The 9,465-nt window shown below is 34.3% G+C and overlaps 1 long non-coding RNA gene and 1 pseudogene across 1 annotated transcript; both read right to left on the minus strand.

Annotated features, from left to right (window-relative positions):
- Positions 1-1,103: 1,103 nt before the first annotated feature.
- Positions 1,104-2,445, minus strand: LOC111499925. The gene is made up of 2 exons (XR_002721024.1): positions 2,249-2,445; positions 1,104-1,453 (listed from the first exon to the last, which is right to left on the minus strand). It is a non-coding gene; the product is annotated as an uncharacterized LOC111499925 (long non-coding RNA).
- A 1,499-nt stretch (positions 2,446-3,944) lies between these two features.
- LOC111499498 lies at positions 3,945-6,475 on the minus strand (annotated as a pseudogene).
- Between the last annotated feature and the right edge of the window lie 2,990 nt (positions 6,476-9,465).

Here is a 9,465-nt window from a genome sequence, read left to right on the forward strand (position 1 = left end):
TTTTTTTTTTTTTTTTTGTTTATTCTTATAAATTATTTGTTTAAATATCAAATTTAGTTATTTGTAAAAATTTTGATAATTTTTATCACCCATACTTAATTTTTTTTAAAACCCTATTCTTGTCCCTGTATATTATGTTAGATATCAATTTAGTTATTGTAAAAAGTTCATTACGTATATTTAATTTTTTTAAGCCTTAATTTTAGTTATTTATAAAAAAAAAAAAGTTAGATAATTTTTTTTAAGGCCCATAATTTTCTAAAGACATTACTACATACATACCTTAATTAATATATGCAAAAATTTGAAATAAAACATTTACCAAGTCATGGACTACCATTTAAATAAAATAGAAAAATTTCTATTATATATAGATATATATGCGCACACGCACATGTGGTAATAGTCAGTACTGTTGTAGTTTTATTTATATAAAAAAATTAATTTATTAAAATATTTAACATTTAAATACAAATCTAATATATATATATATATATATATATATATATATATATAAAAAAGCCCATGAAATCAAATATAATGGATTCTTATCAACTAATAAAATGAATTAAAAAGTAAACAGAAAAAAAAAAGTAATTTTAAAATTTAAAAAAATGGCTAAATTATAAACCATACCATAAATTTTGTCTGTTTCTATTTCGAAAATACATATGAATTTTCAAAAATTCAATAATACCCTGAACTTTAAAAATTTTTAAAAATACTTTACTTTGAATTTTCAAAAGTTTTATAGTAAAACAAAATAAAAATAATTATAAAAAAAAATATGCGTCAAAATAATCTATAATTTAACCTTCATACCTAGTCAAACTCAAAATTCCCTGCCCAGTTTCTTAACGCTTCTTTTTTCTTCTCTTAAAAAACTCAAAGAACGCAGGAAGAATCTAGCCTTATTGCAGTCTATATCCTCCAATACATGAAACCGTTCCTTATCCACCCGGGTACCAAATCCCACCCTTTTCTATCTTTGATGGGAAGCCAGAGCCTGCATGTATTGTTTTGTTCTAAAGCTTTTGCAGGCTTTACTTCGATTTACTAACCTTTGATGCATAAGTAGGAGATAATGAAAAGACAATCATCACTCATGACATGAACTCCCATTTTTGTGTGCATATAATCCATATAAAAGAAGGCATCCTTTGAACTCAAAGTTACAATTGTACAACCTATAGAGCAGATCCTATTCAAGTAAGGTCGTACGTGCCGAACCCATTCTTAAATATCCATGTAAGATTATGCATTTAACCATTGTTTCAGCAACAATATTTATCCAATCTCTGCATATTCATGTCGCTAAACATGACTATCCTGACCTATGCTAACTTGAGTAGTTGTACCTGAATCCTTTGCGCTTGCCTCTTCATCCAGCTTCTTTCTCCAGTATTCATCAAGAGGTGGCCCAAATATTGCTTTCCCAGAGACAACACCAATGCTGCAACATATATTCCAGAGTCTATTCAGATGCTCAACTCATTTATCACTCAGAAACAATGTTTAAATTCCAGCACAAAACTCAACGAGAGCTTAAATGTTATACTAAACTTTCCCATAAGAAATCCCAACTCATGCTACAACTGTAAGTCAATAAACTTGCATTAACAAATTTTTGGATCCTGAGACGTTGTTCTTGAATTACAGGGGAGAAAAACTATATGAACTCCATTAACTAGTAATGGCTGAAAGAATTTAGAAAGTTTCTCAAATTCTTGAAACTTTTGAATGTTCTAACTTCCAAATATCATCTCAGTAACTTAAATTATGGGTCGGTAGGCTGATACCAAGAACTCCAACCCTTTCATTATGCTTCAGTTCTTTCAAATGGGAGATTAATTTGGAGATAGATAAACAAACTAAAACCTAAAATCCACAAGGCAACGCTGAAAGATAATCCTGCCTACTTCCGTTAACAGCAAATCTTTTAGAAGCGTTTTCATTTACTCTCAAGTATTGCTTAGTTGTATTGTATTTAACCAAAGAGACATCTCCCCTGCTGATTGTAGAAACTACTTCCTGGTCCTATAATTTCGGGTGCCGTAATCAAGAAGACCATACGAGGCAATTCATTCAGGAGAGAAACGGCAAGAAAATAAAATTGTGAATCAATTTTCATATGGCAATTTGAACATCAGGATCTATTTCAAGAAAAACAAAAAATTGGGATTCGGCAGATTGTAGTCTCGAATTGATTGATTAAAGGAAGTGATGCAAATTGGGGAAGAGAACTTACATAACAGCGCCAATTACCATGGGGAACGAGAGGAACCTACTTCGACCGAGCATTCTGAATCGAAACTGGTAATTAGAAATCTCTTTATGAGCTTCGAATCTGGGCTTATACCCCTCGCTGTTTCTCAAGGATTGCGGGTCGCGGGTTACTCGTTCTTCGGACGTAGGGTTCTGAAATTTGGAGCTTAAAACCCATTCAATAATAAATACTTTGCTATTATAAAAAAATAAAAATAAAAAATAACTTTCTTACTTTTTAAAATTTCAAAAAAAGAAAAAATCAAAATACCTTAAACTTAAAAAAAAAAATTAAAAAAATTAAAAAACTTAAAAATAAAAAATATAGTTTTAGATGAACACTCTGATACATTAAATAGGGTGTTCACAATGCAACAAGTTTTTGGGTGTCACATGCGTCGTCTCATTGTCGCTGTAATCGGTCATCATTCATCCTTGTAAAAGTCATGTCACACTCAGATCCATTATACAAACACCCAATTCCTGACGAAGAATAAGAAGAAAAATGCAATTTAGGGGGATGCAAAGCGGAATCGGTTCAATTGGTCCAATGATTAGTTTAGTTTGTTCCCAACAGTTCAACTCTACTTTGATTGGTTCGTGGGTTTTCTTTTCAATTCAAGTCCGGTTCACAGTTAGAGTTCGATTCAACAATTTTTTCTTAACTTCCTGATCCAATAATTCAATGCATCTCTAAGTTGGTTTGATCATATTAGTCAAATTTCTTTTGTTTTGAAGCTGAATAAGTTGAACCCTAAGACCGGTACTTGTAGCAATGATTGTTGGTAGTGTGATTGGATCTTATGGTACATAGAGCAAGCAACCATGAAACTTAGCATCTAGTGCCCCGCTACTGAACCCACTAATCAATCAAGGGATAACTAATGTTACGACAAACTTTATTTAGATCATTAGTTTTCTATACTAAAACTATATTAGATAACTATAAATATTATTGTCTTCTTTAAATAAGAAATTTCAAGTAAAATAGAGTATCTTAAAAATCATAAGTGTGCAGGTATTTTCCACAAATAGTTGTGTTAACCATTAGCATTTTTTGTTCGAGAATAGATTTTATAAAAATACAAGATTTGTTCGAACAAAAAAAAAAAAAACGTGGGTTGGTGTGGGTACACGTGCAGATTTATGTGGAATTTAGCATGTGAAAAACATGGCCTTTTATAACTTTGAAGAAATAAAAACGTGTCAAGTTTCGTTTCCATGCTTCTGCCTCAGACGTTTATTTTAGTTTCAACAAAGGTATGTGTTTATTTAATTTATTAAATTAGTATTCACTTAAATACTTCACCGTTTCATTCAAAACCAAGAGAAATGTACTTTTGAAGTTTCTTTTAAGTAATTTTAAGTAATTTAATCTGTAACTTGAAGATTTTCCACGTGGAAAACGTTACTTCCTCTTAAGGATCTTTTGTATTAAACTATATTATATGTTTAAAATTAATTAATTTATAATTTCATTATCAAAATATCTGCCATACAAACACAATACTAATTATAGAAATTTCAAAGCTTAAAATTTTAAAATTAAAATGAGCGTAACTCATTTAAACTTTAAAATTAATTATTGGCATTAAACATTTAATCCAAAATTAAATACTTTTTATTTTTCTTAATTTTTTATGTTGGTGGAGACTGTTCGCCGCCGCACCGTTTAAGCTTCATGGAATGGACTTAAGCTCTTTCATCAACGACGCGATATTATTCTCCGTCGAGCCGCCGGTTTCAACCGCCCTCTTTGCAGCCGCCCCAAGCTCTTTGGCCCGCTTTCTGATCTCCGTCGCCCCCACCAAAAACCTCACCGCCTTCTCCACCTTCTCTCTCCCCACAATTTCCTTCATCTCGTCGCTCATATTCCATCACCACCGTGCCCCCACCGGTAGCACCTCCGTCAGCAGCTTCTAGTTAAAAAATTGCTCCGAGCTTACCGGCCACGTCACCATCGGCTGCCCGGAGCTGCGATGAAATCAGCATACAACAACACCTAACGGGCGCCCTACTCCCTCCAACGAGAATTCATTTCCGCATGTTCGGCTGCGTCGCATACATGAAGGCAACATGTCCCCACCTCGCCAAGCTTCATCGGCTATGAACCCAGTAGAGCAAGGCCTACATGTTCTATGATCCTGTAGGGGGGCGAGCTCACGTGTCTCGCGACGTTGTCTTCGACGAAAGCACCTTCTGGCAGTCGAATGACGTGATCGAGGCAAACCATTGTCGGGAGTCTGTGCTATCTGATAAACTCTCGTCCTGATCTCGCTTATTCTGTATATGTGAGCAGGTTTATGGAAGCACCTAGGGAGGAGCATCTAGTGGCTGTCAAGCGCATCTTGTGCTATGTAGTCGGAACCAGAGGCTGGGGTGTAAGATACTGTGCAGGGAAAGGAAGGAGAAACTCAAGGTGGTCGGCTACAGTGATAGTGACATGGCCGGTGAATGTTGATGATCGTAAGAGCACCAACGGAATGATCTACTTTCTCTTGATCGGCGCGATTTGCTATATGTGAGCAGGTTTATGGAAGCACCTAGGGAGGAGCATCTAGTGGCTACAGGAATGTTGATGAGCGTAAGAGCACCAGCGGAATGATCTACTTCCTCTCAATCGGCGCGATTTGCTGGCAATCAACAAAACAGAAGGTAGTTGTTTTGTCTTTCTGCGAAGCAGAATACATCGCTGCTTCGATGGCAGCAACACAAGGGGTCTGGCTTGCGCGACTAATGGAAGAACTCATCGAGAAAAAAAGCGGTCCACCAATGCTATACGTAGACAACAAAGCTACGATCTCCCTGATCAAAAATCCAGTTCCACGACCGGAGCAAGCAATGGCTTGCGCGACTAATGGAAGAACTCATCGGGAGAAAAAGCGGTCCACCAATACTATACGTAGACAACAAAGCTACGATCTCCCTGATCAAAAATCCAGTTTCACGACCGGAGCAAGCAATGACTTGCGCGACTAATGGAAGAACTCATCGAGAGAGAAAGCGGTCGGTCCACCAATGCTATACGTAGACAACAAAGCTACGATCTCCCTGATCAAAAATCTAGTTTTGCACGACCGGAGCAAGCACATAGAAATCAGATTCCACTACATTCGAGAATGTGCAGGTCGAGGGCTCATTAAGATTGATTTCATCCGAACAGAGGAACAACTTGGAGACATTTTCACCAAGTCCCTAGCGCGGGTAAAATTTGAAGAACTACGCTCAAAGATCGGAGTTCAAATAATAAGGTAGATATAATCTTTTAGGAGGAGATTGTTAAATAAAAGCTATATTCCTTTAGTTAGGTTGTTGACTCCTCAAAACTTCTGAATTCACGACAATGGAGAGCGTAATTATAGCTGCAATTTTTGGCTAATTTGGGCGAAGTCTTTGCCCACTTCTCTATTTTTTGTAATTAATTTTTGGTAATTAGATGTGTTATTTAAAGAAGTCAAACAAAAAAAAAATAATGACTAGTTTCAACCAATCTCTCTCCCTCTATCCTTTTACTCCTCCTATTTTTCTGGAGAAGAAACCTTCCGCCAGTTTTTTCAACATTTTCCTCCTAATCGCCAAAGTCAACCGTAATTTTATCATTTGAATTTTGTGGATAATCCAGGGATTTCGAATGGCTCTGTTTCGGAAGCTACTTTCAGGTGAGGGGAATGTTGCAGAACAGAGTGCTCTGCAGAATACGCCATGAAATTGGACACGGAGAACACCAATCGTGGCACGCCGAGCCTCTCTGCCGTGTCGGTGGACCACGCGAATGAAAGGTTGCTGAGAATGCATCGGGTCGGGTCGCCGGGATGATGTCCTGCCATGGAAGAATATGAGTTAAAGAACAAATTTAATTGCAAAAGTGTTTTAAAAGAGTACCTGATCTATAAGGCCATCGAGGATGAGAGGCTTGGTAGATTTTGGCTTGGAGGTCGCGAGAGGAGACGTCGCTGTAGTTCTCGATGCCGGGTGGAAGGCCGACCTCGGCGCCGGGGAATGTAACGATGTGGGCCTTAAGTTTGTAGTCGGTGTCGAAGTCGCCGTCAATGGATTTGTGGATAATGCGGGCGTTGGACTCGGTGGTGATGATGGTGACAGTGGAGCCGTGGCGGGCGAAGAGCCTCCCCATGTCAACGATCGGAATAGTGTGGCCGGAGGCGGAGAGAGGCAGAACGGTGATTCTGAACTCTTCATTTTCCGGCAGCATGGTTTGAAGGTTGATGATGGTTATCCTGAATCCTATGGTTTGATGATTAAATATGCATCAACCCCTAAACCAACAAAGCAAAAATTCAAAAGGGTTGAGCCCAAAAACAATCCATCCCAAGCCCACATGAAAAACTCAATAGAACAGTAAGTAACCTTACTCTTTATTGAGGTTGGAAAATGTAAACATATGATACACGCACACACGCAAGGTTGGATGTGTAGTACTTTCCTATACACGATACATGCACGTACATATGGACCCACCAGACAAGCTTGCATACCCCATGGTTCTGGCTCGTCGAGTTAGCACTTGTCAAAGGGCTTCTAGACACCACATAGAGAAAGGACCTGCATTACATCATGGCAAACATAAAATCGTAACTTGTAAGGTATGCATACTAGTATAAATTTATAATACGTGTCAAACTTTTATTAATTTATAACATAATGACTATGTTAATTATGCCTACATAATTAGTGTCAAATCTTCCATACATAGCATAACTTATATGACAGTTTTTAGAGGTTCGTGCATAATTGATTATCTTCATCATAACTTCAGGTATAGTCACACTACAACATAGCTTATAAATATGACATGACATGACACAACATAGCAGAGCATAACATAACAATCATAATTATGACACGTGCATAGCCACTAGAACATGCTGTTATAATTTGGTTGCTTCCAAATTTTGTAATTAAATCCTTCCATGGACGGTGCTTTAAATTGACCTTAGCTTTAGCTTGGTATCATTAAAATGTATTGGCCATATTTCATCAAATTTTGGTATGGGTCATTTTCATATTTATGGAGCAATAACTTTAGCCCATCTATTCTAAATTCCATTTCAGCTTGATGATCTTCCTTGCTCCGACCTCGATTGACATGATTGGAGTAACAACCACTCACGAGCAATATCTCTGATTGACACCAACCAAGATTGTCGCTTGTCTCGATCGACGTGACCACCACACACGAGTACTCAATGTTTTTACAGTCCTATTTGTGTCCCACATATTTATACTTGAATCTCATCTCTTATATTTTTCAGGGTCATTTAGCTTGGTGAGATTTGTCATTCGTTGAGGCTTAGATCAACATCTCTTTAATAGGAATTAACAACTTGTTTGTTTGAATTAGTAGCTAAGATAAATGGTTTTACTATTGAAATGCTTCCTTAGGCTGAAATGTTTTTTTTTTTTTTTTATTTATTTGAATGACTATTGTAAGTGAAATAGATGTAAAGTAAACACGTATGTTATGCATATCGGAAGATGATGATGTTTAGAACTATAATTTATATTTCTCGATCTCAGAAATCTTCCTCGATCATGATCTTGGTGGTTCATGGACCGTATCAACTTGATTTGGGAGTTTTAGCATTTGTGAACTAAGAGTTTGCACACGTAGACTCTTATGAAACTTGGTATATTCAACTTGCTAAAGAAACGTTTCTTTTAAGAAGTAATCAAATTTCACAATTTAAAATAATATATTTCTTACATAAAAAAAGTATACAAAATTCATTATGGATGGCTTAAAAATTTAATAATAAAACAAACAAGGGTAAATGTGTAATTACATAATTTTTTAATTTATTGGAAAATATCCCCCTTATAATATACGAGGAAATTCCAACCCCCGAACGATGCCTTTCTCAATCAATCAATTTTTATTTAAAATAAAAATAAAATATTATAGAAAATAAAAATTATTGGGGACCAAGTCTTGCACATAAAATTTAGCCGCCCTAAATATTATATACATTGATGGGCCCACCTTTCACTCATTAGGCCTTTTGTTCCTATATTGCCCTTCCTCTCTTACTAGAAAACAAGGACAAAGGTGTCATTTCACAATGTCGTTATTGCCTCTAGTAAAAGTCAATTCCGAACAGTACCTGTGCACCGACCACCGACCTACCCCTGTCTCCTCTTCTAATTTATTCTTTTTTTTTTTTAAATATATTTGTAGAAAAAAAAAATAAAAAAATTTAAATTTAAATTTTCCTTTAAAAAAAAATTCAGTGATTGTCGTCAATTTTCTTTTAGTAAAAAACTTTATAGATAAGGCAGATTTTTTAAAACTTTTTGTCCTTTTTAATTTATATCATAAAAAAGGATAAATTATTTAATATAGATGAAGCAATAATGCAGAGATAGATCAAAATATTTCGAATTTCAAAATTGACCCATAATTTAATTATGACGTTTTAAAAAATAATTAAATTGACTTTTATTAACTAAAATGAAAATGAAAGCTGAAATGTCCATTTTAAAATGGAATAAAACATAAGAAAAATGGATAATTTTAAAAATTTTAGAAAAATATCTTTTAACTAAAAAGAAAGTTTGAAAAATATTTTCCCTAGATTTGGACGAAATAATTCATATTTTATTTTAAAAATAGAGTTGAACTTCTAAAAATATTTTTAAAAAATACCTTTCAACAATAAAACTCTTTTAAGTTGTAAAAAACTTAAAAATTATTCTTATAAAGTAGCCATAATATTCTAACTTTTATATATATAAAAAAAAATTAATTTAAAATTAATTTTTTTTATCATCAATAGGAGCAAAGACCAAGTATGTACAACTATTTATTCAATTTTATAGATATTAATGGTAAAATTATTTTAAATGTAATATTAATGGTAAAAGATATTTTTGACATTTTTTAAAGGTTATAAAATATATTTTTAATTTTTTTTTTAGTTTAAAAGTATTATTGAAATATTTGAAGTTAAGAAAGATATTTTTATTAATTAAAAAAAAAATGTTACCCGTGAATCCGATGATAAAATTTGTTGCCATTTTCAATGAATTTGGAAAATTTTCGGAGTAACCAAATCCAACCATAATACTTTTAATTATTTTTAATTTTCAATAATTAAATCGGAGAGTCGATTATGTCGGTGAATTTGGATTTCTCTGGGTCCAATTATAATTTTTTTTTTTTTTTTTTTTTCCATCAAATAAAAA

The sequence above is a fragment of the Cucurbita maxima genome, unplaced genomic scaffold (genome assembly GCF_002738345.1).
Source record: "Cucurbita maxima cultivar Rimu unplaced genomic scaffold, Cmax_1.0 Cma_Scf00027, whole genome shotgun sequence".
NCBI classification, from domain to species: domain Eukaryota; kingdom Viridiplantae; phylum Streptophyta; class Magnoliopsida; order Cucurbitales; family Cucurbitaceae; genus Cucurbita; species Cucurbita maxima.